The 16,914-nt window shown below is 42.1% G+C and overlaps 1 protein-coding gene across 18 annotated transcripts in view; it reads right to left on the reverse strand.

Moving 5' to 3' along the window:
• MAP2 (microtubule associated protein 2) overlaps positions 1-16,914 on the reverse strand; it is a 218,440-nt gene that overhangs the window by 153,626 nt on the left and 47,900 nt on the right. The window lies entirely within an intron of this gene.

Consider the following 16,914-nt stretch of genomic DNA (forward strand, 5'->3'; position numbering starts at 1 on the left):
TTTCACTTACAGAAGCACAAAACCTCTTTAATTCCTCTGCTAAATCCCGAGTTTCTAAAGAATCTGCTTTCACTGCCTGGTCCACACCTGCATCCAAAGGCATCTCCTGGACTGACCCTGGATGCCTTACCTAGAGTGCTCGTTCCTCTGCTTCATCAAGAACATTTAAAATCAGACTGGGGAGCAGGGCAGAATTCTACAGCTAAATCATTCCAAAGCCAAACAAGGAATCAGTGTGTTTCCAAAGACGGGGACAATAGTGTCCACTGCAATTTTGCAAGGAAAAACAAAGTTGCACAGATAAATGTGTACACAGCCCAAGCATGTTCCACACAAAGCTTCAAGAGTTCCAGCTGCTACTGGAAAGGAACTGTCCGTTATCTGACATGTTGCTAAATAGCTGTAAACTCCCTTTTCTTGTGGTATAAGCACATTTTTTCTCTAGAGAGATGCAATCTGGGTTACACAGAGAGATGTCTTTCTAAAAATACCATATTTCCTCATGCTCTCAATGCACCACGGGGATGATATTTGTGATGGAAGCATTACCATGTTGGAATTACCAGTGCTCCCTCCAGTCTTGTACCCCATCCTCAGATATAGTGAACTTGACAGAATGTAATAGATCATCTCCATTTTAGATACTTTTTTTTTTTTTTGCACATTTTGTTCCTTTCACTCAGCAGTTTCACTGACCATGAAGCTTCTCTTCTTAGGGCAGGAACTGAGCTCACTAACATCTCTTCTGCACAACCAGGAACCAGGAGAAGGATGTTTAAGCAGACAGACAAATAGCAACATTCCTATTTCCTAGGCTTCAGGCCACAGCCTAGGGAAAAGCTCTTATGTAAGAGAATGACTTTATTCTCAAGAATCTATACTTGAAAATTAGGACTATATTTCATTATTTTTTTGTAGGGAAGAAGCCTATAATTTCTAAAGTGATGGGAAACAGAAGCATTCCAAGACAACTGTATCAAGATTATCATTTAATGTCCATGTTCCTCAGTTTGGCACTTCAAAAATACCATTACATGCTCTACCTGCAGGATTTCCAATACCACTGATTCAAGGTTTGCCAGTCATTCATGATTATTTAAAGGTGAAATTAAAACAGAACAAAAACAACAACAGAAGCAAACACCTTTGGAGCACAAAATTAACAAAGAGCCCCTCCTGTTATTAAACGTATTTTCAAATCACACCAACATATTTGCTTCCAGAAGGAAGAGAATGAGGCCCTTCAGCCCAATGGTAATTTGCAAAATAGAGCATGGAAGATAATAAAGCTAAAAAGGCATAGTGATTCAGAAGAGAAATGTCACCTTGCTAATAACTATTGTTTGTCTATCAAATAGGTTCATTAGTGAGGATGAATCACAGCAAACATCACTGCCAGTTTGCCCAACAGGATTTAGTGAAGTCAGGAATAACATGTAATAACCAGATGATTTCCTGCAACAAAATGTCAGCGCAAGCTATAGCTGTGAAGGTTGAAGCTGTGTCCAATGAAGACCACAAACACTCTTCCCACCCCCCAGCAATGTTTCAAAGCAATAGTGGCACCTTGTCAAGAGGGCCAGAGTCACACCTCCTCTTGAATCTGCCAATGATGATTTGTTGTCATTGGAGCACAACAAGTTTGCCAAAATCTTATTTTACAAAAATTCTATTGTTTGAACTCATGCTTTTCTAAATATAATCCATTTCTTAAAAATACATGAAACCATTTGTCCACTGAAAACTAACAAGTGCCACAGTGGCTCTGAGAATCAGTACGCAGAAACCACAGGAAAAAACCTAAAGGTAATTTTTCAAATACTTGCCATTTCCAAGATCAGAGAACCAGATGTGCTCATCCTAGAGTAACCAGGTTAACATTTAAAACATAACCAAAACCATTCAACACACAAATGTAATGGGAGGAAAACCCATCTATTTCTAGATCTGACTTGTACAAGCTGTGTTTCAGATTCCAAATGACTCCAAACGAGGCTTAGTTCTCCATGCCTTTTGTCAACTGTTACTACCTATGGGAAGGTAGGTGTACTCATCTTCCTAATTAAATATTTAATCACCTCACTGTGGGTACTAACCAGGGCACCTGTTTGCAAGCACCAACTGACACATTCTCACCTCTTTATTAGGAAACCCACCCTTTGTCCTGTGTGTACATTGCATTTTTCTGCCTTTTTGCTTGCTGCAGCTTTCTTGATCCAGTCCAGAAATGAGATTTACAAAGCTGAGGAGGGAAAAAGCACTCCAAAGCTGACACTATCACCTGTGAAACTGTCACAGCATTGCCCTGCCTTTCTCCTTTGGCACTCCTAAGAACCTGGATCTCAGAATGCCTTTCAAGCCCAATTTCTATCATCATAGACTCGTATCTCTCCTGCTTGATGTTAACTGCTTTTTAAAAGATTCACAGATTCCTAAGACATGGGGAAAAAGTTCAAACAGACTGAGATTGGTTTTAAATACACACATGACTTGCAGCACAACATTTCTATTGCTGCAGCCAGGATTTCCAGTCACATTAGTGGAAAACTACTGTTCTAAATGACTCCCCTCTCACATCTCTACCTTCCAAACATTTCCTTGGATCCCATTTAATTTTTTTCCTCTCTCCATACATTCAGACCACCACTAACACCAGGCTGGACAGTGCTGGACTCCTCTTGCACGCTCAGTAAAAGTCTCCTCAGTTTTATTTACTAGTCAGGTGAATTATCAAGCAACTACTTCTGTGTTCCTTGATCCTTATGTGACATCAGCCTAAGTGTTAGCAGGGTCAGGAACACAACACTTTTGGCTGCAGTAATATCAAATTACTTGAACCTGGCTTTAGCTCAACAGTGATAACCAGCACAGACTCTCTCTCTCTCTCTTTTATGCTCTCATGGCTCAAAAGCTTTACTTCAAGGTGACCAAAAGACCTGTTACCTTCAGGCCTTTGTTGGTGCCTTTTGCAACTGCAGCCTGTCTGCATGTAAGAATCGTGATAGTAACACTTTTTTTCTTCTTAAGAAAAAATAAATTAGTGGGGAGGGGAAAAATAAATAAAAAGGCAGTAAAAAATAGATCTGGCTGGAGACCAGAGACCACGAGAACTGGCTCACAGGAAATTGTCCTCTTCAGTTACTAGACAGAAATTTTTTTCCCACGTATTACACGCATCATGCAGGGACAGGATGGTTTTACACTCACTCCAAAAGGCACATTACCACAGGATAAGCTAACTTGCAATCTTATATAGTTGGGAAGAAAGGGAACAGAGAGGCTGCCTCTTTCCAGTTCATACCAGCAAAGCATGAAGGATTCCAGAAGATGCTTTGTCCATTTTGTTTATTTGCATTAGCAAGTTTCAGTTACTGAGTTTTAAAATAAAAACATTACAGTCAACAAAACAGTAACAGAAACGCCATGAAATGGAGGCGCAGAGCTCCTGACTTCAATGGCTCTACTCATATAAGGGGGCATTATTCACAACACCTCATTCACTCAGGTCTTTACATGCTCTTTCCTTGCAGAAATATTGCATCTATTTTCATTGTGCCACTCTAATTGAGCTTAATAGCATATTACTTAACCAGGTCCACAGCTACAGGCAAAGCCTTTTAATACAAACATTTCCTCACTTGCCAATGAGTGCTTTCGTCTCACAATGAGGAAATGTTTGCACAAATGTGGCTGCTATTGCAGGGTGTTGCTGTTGGTCTAAGCCATGAATGAAAACAGCTAAATCTCCTCCCAAATAGCTTTTGTGATGTGCAATGATAATGACAATTTGGCTGTATCATCTGGCTAGAACTTCAAGCAGCTTTTACTACTTACTCCTCAGTGTTCTGCAGGCACTAAACTGTAGGCTTCTCTCAAATCATGCCAACTGTTCTCTGGAAGCTTTATTTAATGAAACCAGTTCTCCCAACAGCAACACTGCTAATGCACACCTAAGGACAGCAGACTCGCTGCATGGCTCTGCAGCATGCTAAATGCATTGTTACACTGCTTGAGGTCACCCAGGAAATCAGCAGCAGAGCTGGGCTTGGAGCACAGCCTGCCTGAAACCCACTCACCCTTTCTGCTGGCCAGGGGACCAAGATCCAGAGATAGCACATTGTGCTCTGCACCACAGTGTTCAAAGCCAGCCATGGTCACAGACACACATACACAGCAAACTTAGAATCAATCCTGGCACCACAGTAACAAAGAACAAAAAAACCTAGGACGTTTTTATTTTCACTTGCTGAGCTTCCCTGAACTCACTGAGCCGATTTTTCAGGCTGGTTCTACTGTTTCCATTACATGGCTCTAAACTATCATTCCTAGAAAAGCCATCCACCAGCTTTTCTAGGAACCCAGTAACTCCCCCATCCCCAGCACCTTTTTTCTGTACTTGTTGAGGACCATATTCTGCTCCCCACATACACACACACACTAACTAGCACCTTCTTCCCCAGCACTCCCACTGCTGTCCTGCAAATCCCATACTGCAGCAGAGCTTGGCTCTCCTACAGCCAGCACAACAGTGGGTGTGAAGGCCAAAATCCAGACCATAAGCAAGGACTGGTCTGGAGAAGAAATTATATGAAACTGCAGATTTAAACATGTAACACATAAAACACCTGGTCTAGGAAGTGTAGGTGAGTTGGTAGAACTCTCTACCTGAATGTGGAGGTGTTGTCACTTCCTGGTGCTCACTCTCAGAATTATGTAATAATCAAAAATTACACTAATTCAGAAGTTAGGCTTTAAAGTAATTCTTATGCCTTGTTTAGACCCTTCATAATACAATCATGCAACAACCGCTCCTTTTGCACTCTAACAAGTGTCTTGTTCCACTTGCTATTTTAAAAGAAAAACACCTCAAAGAAGTATCCTACAAAAACAACAAAGAAGTATCCTAGAACTGTGTATTTCCCAATTACTTGTCATGGAATCAATACTGAAAGCTCAGGAAGAATACTCAGGTCATTCTCACGTTTGATAACAGAAATGCATCTTCCAACAGCCAGCAAAAAGAAAATGAGATCTGGAAGTTATGTTCACTAGAAGACAAAGTTCAAGATGCTTAAGACACTGTCTCTCCTTTTATTCACTTGTAGCATTTAACACCTGAAACCAACACTACTTATCCTACATGAAGACATGCTCTTACAAAATGTGGGGCTGAACATAGTGTCTCTCTCCACTGAAGAGTCTTTAAAACAATTTCACACCCTGCTCATCAAAAGGCAGGTCAGGGGCTCCTCCAGACTCCCACAAGGCTCGTGTCTGCTAGACTCCCCCTCATCTGGGGAGAAAAGTTGTCTCCTGTATCATACACAGCTACAGAATACTGCAAAGTATGAAAACTGTGAAAACAAGATGGTCATGGTAGAAGATTTTCACCAACTCTTTATGATGCCTTAAGTTTCATCTTTCATATTTTCCATATTTCTGTACTGCATTAATATATAACTCTGAACTTCATACAAAGTGTTAGCAAGTTCTCCTCACAGTTTATCAGACAAACCATTCCTTTTGCAGCCCAAGAACCAAGGACACCATTGCAGCTTCAGGGCCAAGAAGTGTAAATAACAGCAAATTGGGGAGAGTAATCTGGGAGGATGGGACTGCATAACCTGAAGCTGTAATTGGACAGTTAACTCCAACATGTAAATGGACCAAAACTTTTATAGAAGTGTGAAAACCTGTGACCTGTCACCCATATTGGGTGTAGTCTTGGCCAGGCTCTTGTACAGCCCAAGGTATATCCTTTGAAGGCCTGTTAATAATTCCCTGCTTTATTCCTTTAACACTGTCTAGCCCCTGTTCTAGGCAGCCTCTCAAGGCACCATTTCTGGGCAGAGCAAAGTGTGCTAACTCCATCACACCCAATTCCTCTGAATTCAAACCAGCACACAAGGTGCAGCCAGTTACTGTCAGCCCTGCTGTCCTTGTCAAGGACACCACCAGAGCACATCACCTCTGGAATCACATCTCCAGGCAGCTCTGGCACTGCCCTGTCCTATGGCATGGCTCATTTACCTGGCTCTGAGCACTGACCTTTTGGCCCTTTTTATTTCCCAGCTGCTGCACTACCTGCAGCTCACACCATCCCCACCTAACCTCATCATGGCAAATAGTCACAGCCTGTTCTCTGAGCTCAGGCAACATTTTCATCTGCACCGCTTCATTTGGCCTAACTTCCCTAGATTTTGTTACTCCTGCCTGAATAAGCTATTTCTACATGTCTACATGACTTTGCTTTCCAAGTTCTAATACCTATGAAATGTCTTTTCCACTCCATCTCCTTCAGCACCTAGGAAGCATACAAAAACCTCAGCAGCCAACCTGTTAAGAGATCAAAACATCCCTGCTATTTACCAATTTGTCTCAAAGCAGAGCTCTACAAGGATCTCTGCTTTACCCTGAGGAGCAGAAGAAAGGTCATGTCTTCCACTGTTTTCCTGCTGATAATCCAAGCAATCTTTCCTTTCCAATTTGCAATCAGCACTCAGAAATTCTGTGGTTTAAAAGCATGACCTAGCACAACCACATTACACAAGACCAAGAGGAGACACACAACCAGAGGGGTTGTGTGGAGAAATACAATAAATACACAGGCTGTGTGTCTCTGAAACACAAGATGTGTATGGGGGCAAGAGCAGCGCCCATTTCCCAACAACTCACCAATACCCCTGGTCCACTCCTCACTGGTGGAGAAGAGGGTCTACAGCAATACTTGTTCATCAAGGGGAAATCAGAAAACATCTCCAGAGGAGGGCAAGATTTGAACAGGAGAATTAAAGAACCTTTAAGTCAAAGTGATGAATGTGACAGCTCCCATGCAAAGAGCCTACTCTATCTTTATTGAGACACACCAAGTTCACATAAACCTTCAAACTTAGCATTCTTGCAGAGGAACTCAACCAGAGCTGAAGAAAATAGCTTTTCTAGAAATGCAAGCACTGACACTTTACAGGCTGTTTCTTAGGATTTCACAGCTAAAATATTTTCTTCAATCTCCCTGGAAAACAGACCCAGAGCAATGTGACCAGACCAGGTCACAAACTCTTTCATTAACACAGCATCATTTTTGCTTATCCCCTGCTCCAAAGAGTCTAATTTCAGACTCATAGGGTAGATAACAGCCTTCTGAGATGTGCTGCCCTTGTGAAAGTTGGTATGGAAAACCCTCTGTGGGCTTACGTCCCCCTTCATTATGTCTGCACTTGCAAAAGCACAACTCAGACTTTCACCCCATTTCTTGATGTCTTCCTAATTCCACACATGCCATGACTGAACTCATACATAAATTCCAACTTGCAACTGCTGTACATAGCTAATTAGGGAGCAATTACTGCTTCTGATGAAGGCAGACACAGCCTAGCGGAGGCAGGGCAGTGTCCCCTCTGCCCTGACCACCCCCTACCCTCACAGCAAAGCTTCAGCCTGCACTGACCTGGCTGCAGGGCTGGGTCATGCTGCCCACTGACAGAAGGGTCTGCAAAATGCCATCCTCTGCTATGGCTGCAAAGGGCTCTGTGCAAGAGAGAAACCACAGGATTTGGGGACAGGCCAGCAATATTTGCAGACCTGGACTTTCCTGCTCAAAGACTCTAAACTGATGTTTAATACAGAAGAATACCCCACTGCTTTTTATAAAACTTCTGGTCCAAGTCTCAGTCATTCCACTTAATCTAAATGTCCTTCTGGTTTTTTTTCCTCCCCTTACAAGAGCAAGTTTTATCCACAGAGTCATGCACTTTAAAAATGCCCTGAAACCACAAATCACAGTTTCTGTGCCCAGACACATGATTCATAACAACAATAAACTTGTTTGAGGCTTGCCTACTCTCTTCTGCATTGACACTAATTCTAAAGATGAGGTGCAGATTGCTTCTCCTGCAAATATGCTCTGTAACCTTGAGGAGACCTGGGTAACCTGCATCCTCAGCTTCATTCCTTAGCTGCCTAAAGAGATTGCAATTTCAAAAAGACTGCATCAACTGCATCAGTGGCCAGCATCCATGAATACTGCTCCCCAAGAGGAGTGCTTGCATCTTTAAAACTCATCTTCTCAATAAGAAATACAGGAAATGGGTCCATACAAGAGCAGCCCCCTTTGTGCCAGTCAGACCTTTCCTCAGCCATGAGGACTCACAGAAGAAGGGTGGGTGAAGTCAGCATAAAGGAAACTTACATTCTGCTCCCAACTTCTAGCTAAAAAATATCAGACTTTGGCACTACTTCAAAAGAAATTACCAACCACACTGCATGTCCAGGTAGCCTGCAGGGTCTAAAATGGCATATTGTCCATGAAACCCACAGGTCTCCTCCAGCTCAGAAGGCTCTCCATGCATGGCTCAGCAGAAAATGAACCTTCTTGCCTGAGCAAACAGGCTGCAAGGCCCACCCATCTTTACACCTGCACAGAAGAGTTTGACTCTGGGGCTCCTGGAGTGTGTCCTCCCAGCAGCAGGGAGCTGGGTCTGGGCAGCTCCTGTTTCTCTTTGCTCTCTGGCCCTTCTGCACTTGGGCAGTTTGAGTTCATCCATCAGCTCCTAGCACACAACTGGGCAGGATGACTGGCAAGCTGCTTCTGTTTGCACACTTGGTTTTATCATCTTCCTGAATGGAGGGGTTTGTCATGTGCATCAGTGGAGGAGCCAAGAAAACAAAGAGCTGCTTTAGCTGACATGCAGCAGAGCACACTTTCCTAACCTCTTTTCCTTCAAATTACTGCAGTTCCCCCAAAGAACACAGTGAAAGCAATATTTTCCCACAGGCACGAATAGATTACAGCATTTCTCTGAACTGCAAATTATTCTCTTATTCGTTAATGATTAGCACTGCTGCAGGAACAAACCAAACACTTCAAACTCAGCTCTAGATTTTGTTCTGAAAAACTCTTTACATGAAAGGTGCTCTCCCTGGTACTGCACTTAGGGAAACAGAATCACTTTTGTCCATTTACTGAGACACCAGAAAACCATTTTAAATAAAGGGTGGGAATTGCCCATGATGAGCAGAAACAAAAAAGCCAAGTTCTTGCACTACAGTACCCTACATGGTAACAGTTGAACACTGAAAGCCGTTTCCCATCTTGTTCTGTCAGTACACAGACACCTAATAAATCCCAAGATGCAGAAGACACACAGAAGGCTTTTTTCTACTTCTTTTGGTTGTATAACTACAGGACATAGTTATGACACTCATGCTACTTGAAAAACATAAAGGCAAATAACATAAAAAACACAAAATATACTGGGAAAAACATGCTACATTTGTGTAAATATAGGACATATTTCAGGTGTCTGGCTGGCTGGTACAGAATCTGGTGACATTCTTTACAGAATGGCTTGACTTAAGTAATCCATTTTCTTAAATGGTTTATTTGCATAAGATTCGGAGACACCTGACAGCAGGCAAAAAGCAGCTGCATCAGCAGGTGCCACACTGCTCTCAGGTCTCAATGCTGATTATTAGAAGCAGAGATGCTGGTCCCAAGGAGCACTTAATTGCCTGCTCACAGCCCCCAACTATTCTCCCAGTTCCAGCACCTCCTTCACTGCAATGCACAAAAAGCACTTTTTTTTTCCATTCCCAGAAAGGGCCTGCCATGGGATGGGCAGCCTGGGCCTTCTGCTGCCCATACAGCATGCAACAGCACTGCCCAGGAGGAAACTGGGAAATGCCAAACCCTTGTTGGCATAGATTCCAATGGAATCAGGAAGGCCAAACTTGACACAGGGGATGGGTCAATGCCATGGAGAGCAAGCAGATATCATGGAGTCATGCTGTGATGCCTTCCCAAACCTTAGCACTGAAACAAAGATAAGGTTCCTCAAAGCTGAGCCCTTGCACCATATCTGGCTGTTTAAACTTAGTCAGCAATGCACTCCCAAAAAATTTGACCAGTCTGACCAGAAAAAAAAGCAAACCCTCCACCATATGCTCACTATTACTGCCAGGGTCCAAGACCTGCTGTAAATGAGGAAGGCATAAAAGCTTTCCTGTTGCTATGCTACAGATGTTGTTCAGCATTTTCATGCTGTATTTCTGAGACTCAGGAGCTGGTTTTGCTGGCTGTAACTGCATGGGGGTGCAAGTCTATTGAAATCAATGGACATAAGCAACTTCAGAGATAAAAAAGCATCTGGCCCTGTTGCTTCAAGGCTTCTAGCGCAAACACAATATGCACAATTGCATTCTGACATGAAGAGCTTGAGTGCAGCAATCCTGAGCTTCAGCTTCATAATAATCCTCCTGCTTATTATGAGAATGCATAATTGTCAATACATAACAATGGCAGATTCAGTGAGAATTGTATTTAAAAGTTCAAGCTTTCTAGCTCAGCTTCCATGGCCCACATACAAAGCTTGCCCTTGAATTTGCCTGAAAAAAATCATCAGCTTTTCATCCAAAGCAGTAGTTCCCTACTTGATGGGCTGGAGTCCACATGTTCTCCTTCTGAGCACACTGTAAAGTGCTCCAGAGGCACGCACCCCTGCTCTAATTAGAAACAAAATACAATTTTATACACATATCTGCTCATACTGTTACTGTTTGCACTATGAAGCTATTTCTCAGTTGTTAGATCAGGCTAAGCTGCTAATTAAGATGTACAAAGAAAAAGCCACTTTGGTGGAAGAAACAAAAAAGCACTGCATGAGGCTCAGGAGCTTGGAATCTGATCCCAGCTGGGTCACAGACTTGCCTACTTATTGCCAGCACTAATTAATAACATTAATATCCTAATGTTCCTCATTTCCTCAGATGCAAACTGGAAAAACTAACGGAGTCTGCTAATGGAGACACTCTGTACTTCAGGACTGGATCTCCATGAATGCTCTTTCCTCACTGCCCCAACTATGGAAAAAAAAAAAAAAAACACCTGCACAAAGGAGTAAAACATGGGATTTTCTGGCTTCTAAACCTGGCCTCCTCATCACAAGGTGAGCAAAGACACAGAGCTGTACACTGCACACTGCTGGAGAACAGGGGCTTCCCTCTACCCACAGTCTTGGATGAGTTCAAACTCATTTGTGACTCCTGCACCTTTACCTCCCACTGCACCTCCACAGCAAGAATTTTTGTGCAGGCACTATTTCCTGAGGGGTGTTTTTCCAAACTAGGTCCAAAAGCCTTTCTCAGTTGTAAACATTCAACCACACAGAGCCTCACCACCCACCCGGCTCCTAACCCCATCACACATTTCCATCATCTTTTCTATAGAAGGATTATTATGTAGTTCAGCAGGTATCTCAAGGAAAAAAATAATTAACAGAAGCTTATAAAGCTCTGGATTTCAAATGCAGCACCATTGTGAAACACTGATTTTCCCTTATCTCTGAGATTCTTATTGAAATATTTAGAAATACCAGTCTGAGTGAGACAGCTCTGTCAAAAGCACATGAATCAGTTGAATTCTTGCCTACAGTTCCATACCTCAACTAAATCTCTCTAAGAATGCACTTAAAACCTAAGAATTGAGGTTTTCATATTTTCAGCCACACCATTCCCATTAACTATTATTCAGATGATCAGTCTTAGGAAGCTCAGCTCAAAGCAACCACAACAATAAAATGTGAGAAAAGTGCATTTATATCAATGCCTGGCAATGGAAAGCACCACAGCATTTGGATTACAAACCTAGGTTATGAAGAAACACAGCAAAGCATAAGCAGCCCTGTGTGCCAGCAGGGGGTAAATATGGACAACAGAGACATGGACTTCTAAAGAAGTTTTTTTCTCTTTTTAATGAGAATCAAAACATTGTCCCATCCCCTAGGAGTGTAGAGTTGACTTGATTTTATCAAATCAAGTCAGGATTTGAGACACTAGTCTTAACAACCCAGGAATTATAAGCTTGACAAAGTAATTTCAGCTACACAAAAATACCCAGAGATGTAATAAAGGATTCTTAAAAGTGTTATATGTTTCATTCACGGAACAAAACAACCAAATAATATATTATATATTATGTATTTGTATATTTTTTACATATATATACACACACTATATTATACTAGTAATAAGGAAAATCAGTTCCAGGCAAAACCAGTTGGGTTTCACAACAAAGTGTTAAAGTCAGTAACTCCTGTATTGATACATTGTTCAACAAATGAAGTGAATTCTACAGCCCACCTTTCAAAGTCTGAAAATCAAGAATTTGGTGAACGGCTTCCCATTAATACCACAGGCTTCCAAAGTGAGAAGCAACACAAAAGGAAAAACTCTATTACCTTTAGATGATGAGGCATGTTTATGCCTGCAGCATTTAAGAACTGGAAGAAAAATAACTGATTCTTCCTAGGACTGTAATCTCTTTTTCCTCAGGATGTCAACCCTTTTATCTTGCAGACCTGGCCACACCAGAAAATCTGACATTGCCTTTAGGCAGAGCTCCAGTGACACATTTCATACAGCCCTATCAGACTGAACAGCTTTAACCCTGGTTCTATTATTACTGGAACCAGTAGGGAAAAAAAAACACAGAGTGACTTTTTGGAAGAAAGACTTTTGACATGTCAATTTTTGAGTGGTAATGTGTTCAGAAACCTGTGAAAACATAAGAAATTGAGATAAAAATCTACCAACAGGATATGAGTTGGGGCTCTAAGCAACATAAGAGCTTCTGAGTGCTACACACACTGAAATGCTCTCTCCCCACCAACAATAAAAGACACTGAGGATGTAAAGGCATTACAGCCATTCTTTTCAAAGGTTGTAAGTGAAGCAAATCTTGTAGATAAAGACAGTATCTCCTACACCTGGGGGGCAGGGAGAAAAAACACATACCAAAAAACCTTTCAGGAGTAGAAACTTTTATCCAGGTCTTCACCATTCACCTGCAAACCTACCTATTTTTCCTGCTGTATCAAATAATCTCATAGAAGATATTTTCTATCTCCAAAGAGACTTATCTTGCTTAATTTAAACCTTTAAGGTTAGAATTAAAGAGCACAACATTTCTTCAAGACCATCTCAGAAGACATCACTGCTGCACATCACAAAAAAGATCTGGCTCCTACTCCCATTGAAGTCAAAAGTAAAAATCCTACTTTCTGCTCTGTAGAAGGATCTAATCAAAACTGTTTATCCTATTGCCTTCCAGCCTCCTGATATGACATGCAGGAGGTAGTAAGGAATGTGGTTTTGCCCCACTGAATAAAATAAGGTTACAAAGCAGGGCCTACTAGCTGGTATGTAGCAATTTATTCCACATAAATGAATGGCATCTCAGAGTGACTGAAGACTAAGCATTAAGTAGAAGCAGATGCTTGCAATTCTACAATATGTTGTTTCCCTTTTTCCTTTTAAAAGAGAAGTTGTGCACCACCTGTTCCTTCCATTTTTCTTTTTTTTTTTTTTCCTGAAGACACTGCTGGCAATGGAATTAAAAACAACCCATAAACATTTACTTGGTTAACTAACTAGCACTCAGGAGCTGCTGGCATCAATAAGAACAGCTTGCTCAGATACTCCTTCAATAAACAGCCAGCTAGCCTTTGGGTTTCACATCTGGTGTTTGGTAGAGTGGTAACCCAAGCATTTGGTATTACTCAGAAAACTGCATCTTTATATGTCATATGTAATCAGAGAAGATGAAAAGTAAAGTGGTCCTTAAAAGAATACCTATTTCTGTACATTCCTAATCTCAGGTTTTGGGTTATTTCAGCAAGTGGAGTTTGGACATGTAACACAAATGTACGTGAACGAGAACTAAACCAACCCGGTTCTGCTGCTGTGCAGTAACAACATGCTTGTGATGACTCCAGCAGAGCCATGCAATGAGAAATCCGGTCTGTCAGACTTCATACCACAAGCACACCTGTTTCAGAGTCATGTCGGGGCCAGCTGGTTTGTCTGCAGAAATTCTACAGCCACCACCTTCATGCAGCACCTCCCACTTGTTTCCTCCCCTGGTCCCCATCCTACCACAAGCTTCTGGGGAAGAAGACACCACACCAACATCTTTGCAGCTTTTCCACCTACGAACACAGGGAGCATCACACAGTTCTGCAAGGCCACGAGCTGGGGCTGGCTGATGTCACAGTTTGTTGCCTCCATCCTGAACTGCTGGATGCAGCCCAGGCCATGTGTTTATCTAGCTCAGCAGCCCAGTGGCTGGGCCACAGCCCTCCCTCTGCCCAGGGCTAGCAGGATTGCCCACTGAGAGTGCAAGACAGCGTGCTGCACAGCCCAGCCAAGTGCTGCTGGGGGCAAACACCACAGGAGAACTCTACACGGAGAAACTCTCTCCCCTCTGCCCCACACCCCATTGCAGGGCTCCTTCTCACAAGAGGAGAACTTGGAACAAGACAAGGAGCACTTCCAATCAACTGGAATGCTGGCAGGTATTTTTGGGGCAAGATCAAGTTGCTTACAACTCCAATGTAAATAGTGAAGGCTTAGTATAAATAGCTTCTGCCTCACATGATTCTCTCTCAAAGAGATTCTCTCCAAAGGATGTTGGATGTAATATCAATGGTTTCAACAGGTAGGTCTGACTTTCTCTTTTCTATTTTTTTTTTTTTAATTTTAGCACAAGGAGAATATCATACAGAAAACCTGTCACAGAGAAAGAAGTATAACATCCTGCTGTTTGACCATGTGGACTGCTCTCACTCCTCTGTGCCACATATGACATTGCTTTCCCCACAAACCTCTGAGTTCCTGAGAGTTGCTGTGGGAGCAATTTGAATGCTGAATCCCTTTACACCTTCTGTTCCTAGCAGGAGAGAATGGTAAATCTGTGTACAGATGAGCAGCTCTGCAAAACAACTTGAGGTGCATAATCTTACACTGGGAACTAGAGAACCAGTGTACCCTGGCAGGATGAAACTTAGGTTTCTCCAAGAGATCAGGTGCCTTATTACAATTTTTTATTTGCTGGGCTACAGCAGATCACTTGTACAAGAGAAACAGCCCAGAATAGCAGCAATTTAAAGAAAGAAGTATTAAAGACTCCACAGTGTAAGTGGTGATGCCAGTTCTTGTATATTTTAAAAACAATACAAAGGCAAATGTTCAGCTAGCTCTGTCTGTTTATAGGGCTTCTGAGAACACAGTTCACTCATTTCTTTCATTCTACATATTCTGTATGTTTCTTCTAGAGTTAATGGAAAGAGAGAGGTTCTTCAGAAAATGGCTCAATCCCACATTGCCTTCCCAGCTTCCTGAGATGCTCATCTACAGTCTCTGCTCTCTGCAGGAGGAGAGCAGGGTAAGCACACTGCTTGCAAGCAGTAATGGCATACAAGGGCCTAAAGTTAGGCTAGGCAATGCAGGTCTTCAGGCCTCTGATAAAATTCTCTTCTATTCTTTGTTCATACCACAGAGAAATTCACCATTAATAAGTAGAGGCTTTGGTACCATTATGTACACTTAGGTTCTTCCTGTGAAATATTCTGATAAGAAATAAAGCCATCTTTTTGTTGCTTTGTTTTCCCCAGGTTCTCAGTAAAACACAACAGTTCTGCTTACATTTAATATTTTCTTTTGAGGATTGGGGTTTTATTGCCCTTCAAGTGAAGAAAAATTAGGTAATATTTATGTCTAACACATGCCAAAGTTTGCAGAGACAAGCCTGAGACAAACAGTCTTGTTTTCATTCTTTTGTGCAAGATACACTGCTGTCTGATGAGCAAAGAAGGTGCTTTGGGGCAGTTCAGAAAGTGATGCAACAGGCTGAGACCAATAAACAGGTGAAGAGCTTCTCTGTGCCATTATATGGGTTGTGTACACATCTAAGAGAGGGTTATAAGGAAGACTAGCAAGACAGAAAAAGAGAACTGAACATGATCTGCATGTGCCCTAGATTCACATGGAGTAGATAGAAAGAGAAGAACAAAACCTAATAAAACTGAAAAAGTTTGTGTTTAAACAGCCTCGGTGCAAAACCACTCCTCTAGTCTGTACCGTGCGTTCAGCTTAATAAAATGGGATTTAGACAACTGATTATTTAATTACAAGAAGGTCTTTTGCTCTCCATTTATGCAAGAACACAGCTTCTATCGATAAACTGTGAGAAGCTCAAAGGCAGCTGGAAGTACCAATATCTAGGCACTGGAAGAAGTGGGTTACTGCTCAATTCTGTGAGCAGACAGGAGTTGGCCTACTCCCTTCAGCTGAAGTTCACTAGCCTGCTCTGACTTTCCTGGTAACACACATCAGCTGTGATAAATCTTCGGTAAGAACAGACAGCACATTCAAACCCTGCCACAAAGACTACTGAAGCACAAACCAGCACAATGAAATGCAGAATGAATTCTCCTCAACTCCCCTGTTGCTCTTTGCAAAGAGCACCCACCAAACAGCTTTGTCTTACACTTTTAGTTCAGAGCCTCAATTGCTCCTTCCTATTTAAGTTTTTGGATTTGACCTTATTACAGCCTTGAAAGACCTATCTTTTCCTGACCATTTAACTTCTTGCCCAATGATTCAAGTTCAATGACATGCAGAGGCTGACAAGGAGCAGATAAAAGAAACCTCATGTGCTCACTGAAACAAAAGCCAAGACCACTTTTCACTGGATAAGGATACCAGTAAGGATTAATACCCTGGCAGTTTCTACTCAAGAACGGTGACAACAGGAGCTTTGCTGATAAATTCTCACATCTCCCCTGATTCTCCCACTGCCAGAGAGGATCTTACATGACTGCGACAATTTTTTAAAACGTCTTGAGAAATACAAGTGGTACATCTGCATTGCAGCCCGTCACAGCTATAATGCAGCATTTCAGAGCTGGTGACAAGAAACACACTCTGAAACATCCAGCAGAGAAACACTGCTGCTCTGCACTGAAATACTGCTGCTCACTCTCTGGCTGTGGACACATCCTCCAGAAAGTTTTTTCCTTTGTGTGACGGCGTGAATCTATGACCTCTAAAAGAGAAATGTGAGGCTGCAGTAAGAGCAGC

This window comes from Ammospiza caudacuta, chromosome 8 (genome assembly GCF_027887145.1).
Source record: "Ammospiza caudacuta isolate bAmmCau1 chromosome 8, bAmmCau1.pri, whole genome shotgun sequence".
Lineage (NCBI taxonomy): Eukaryota > Metazoa > Chordata > Aves > Passeriformes > Passerellidae > Ammospiza > Ammospiza caudacuta.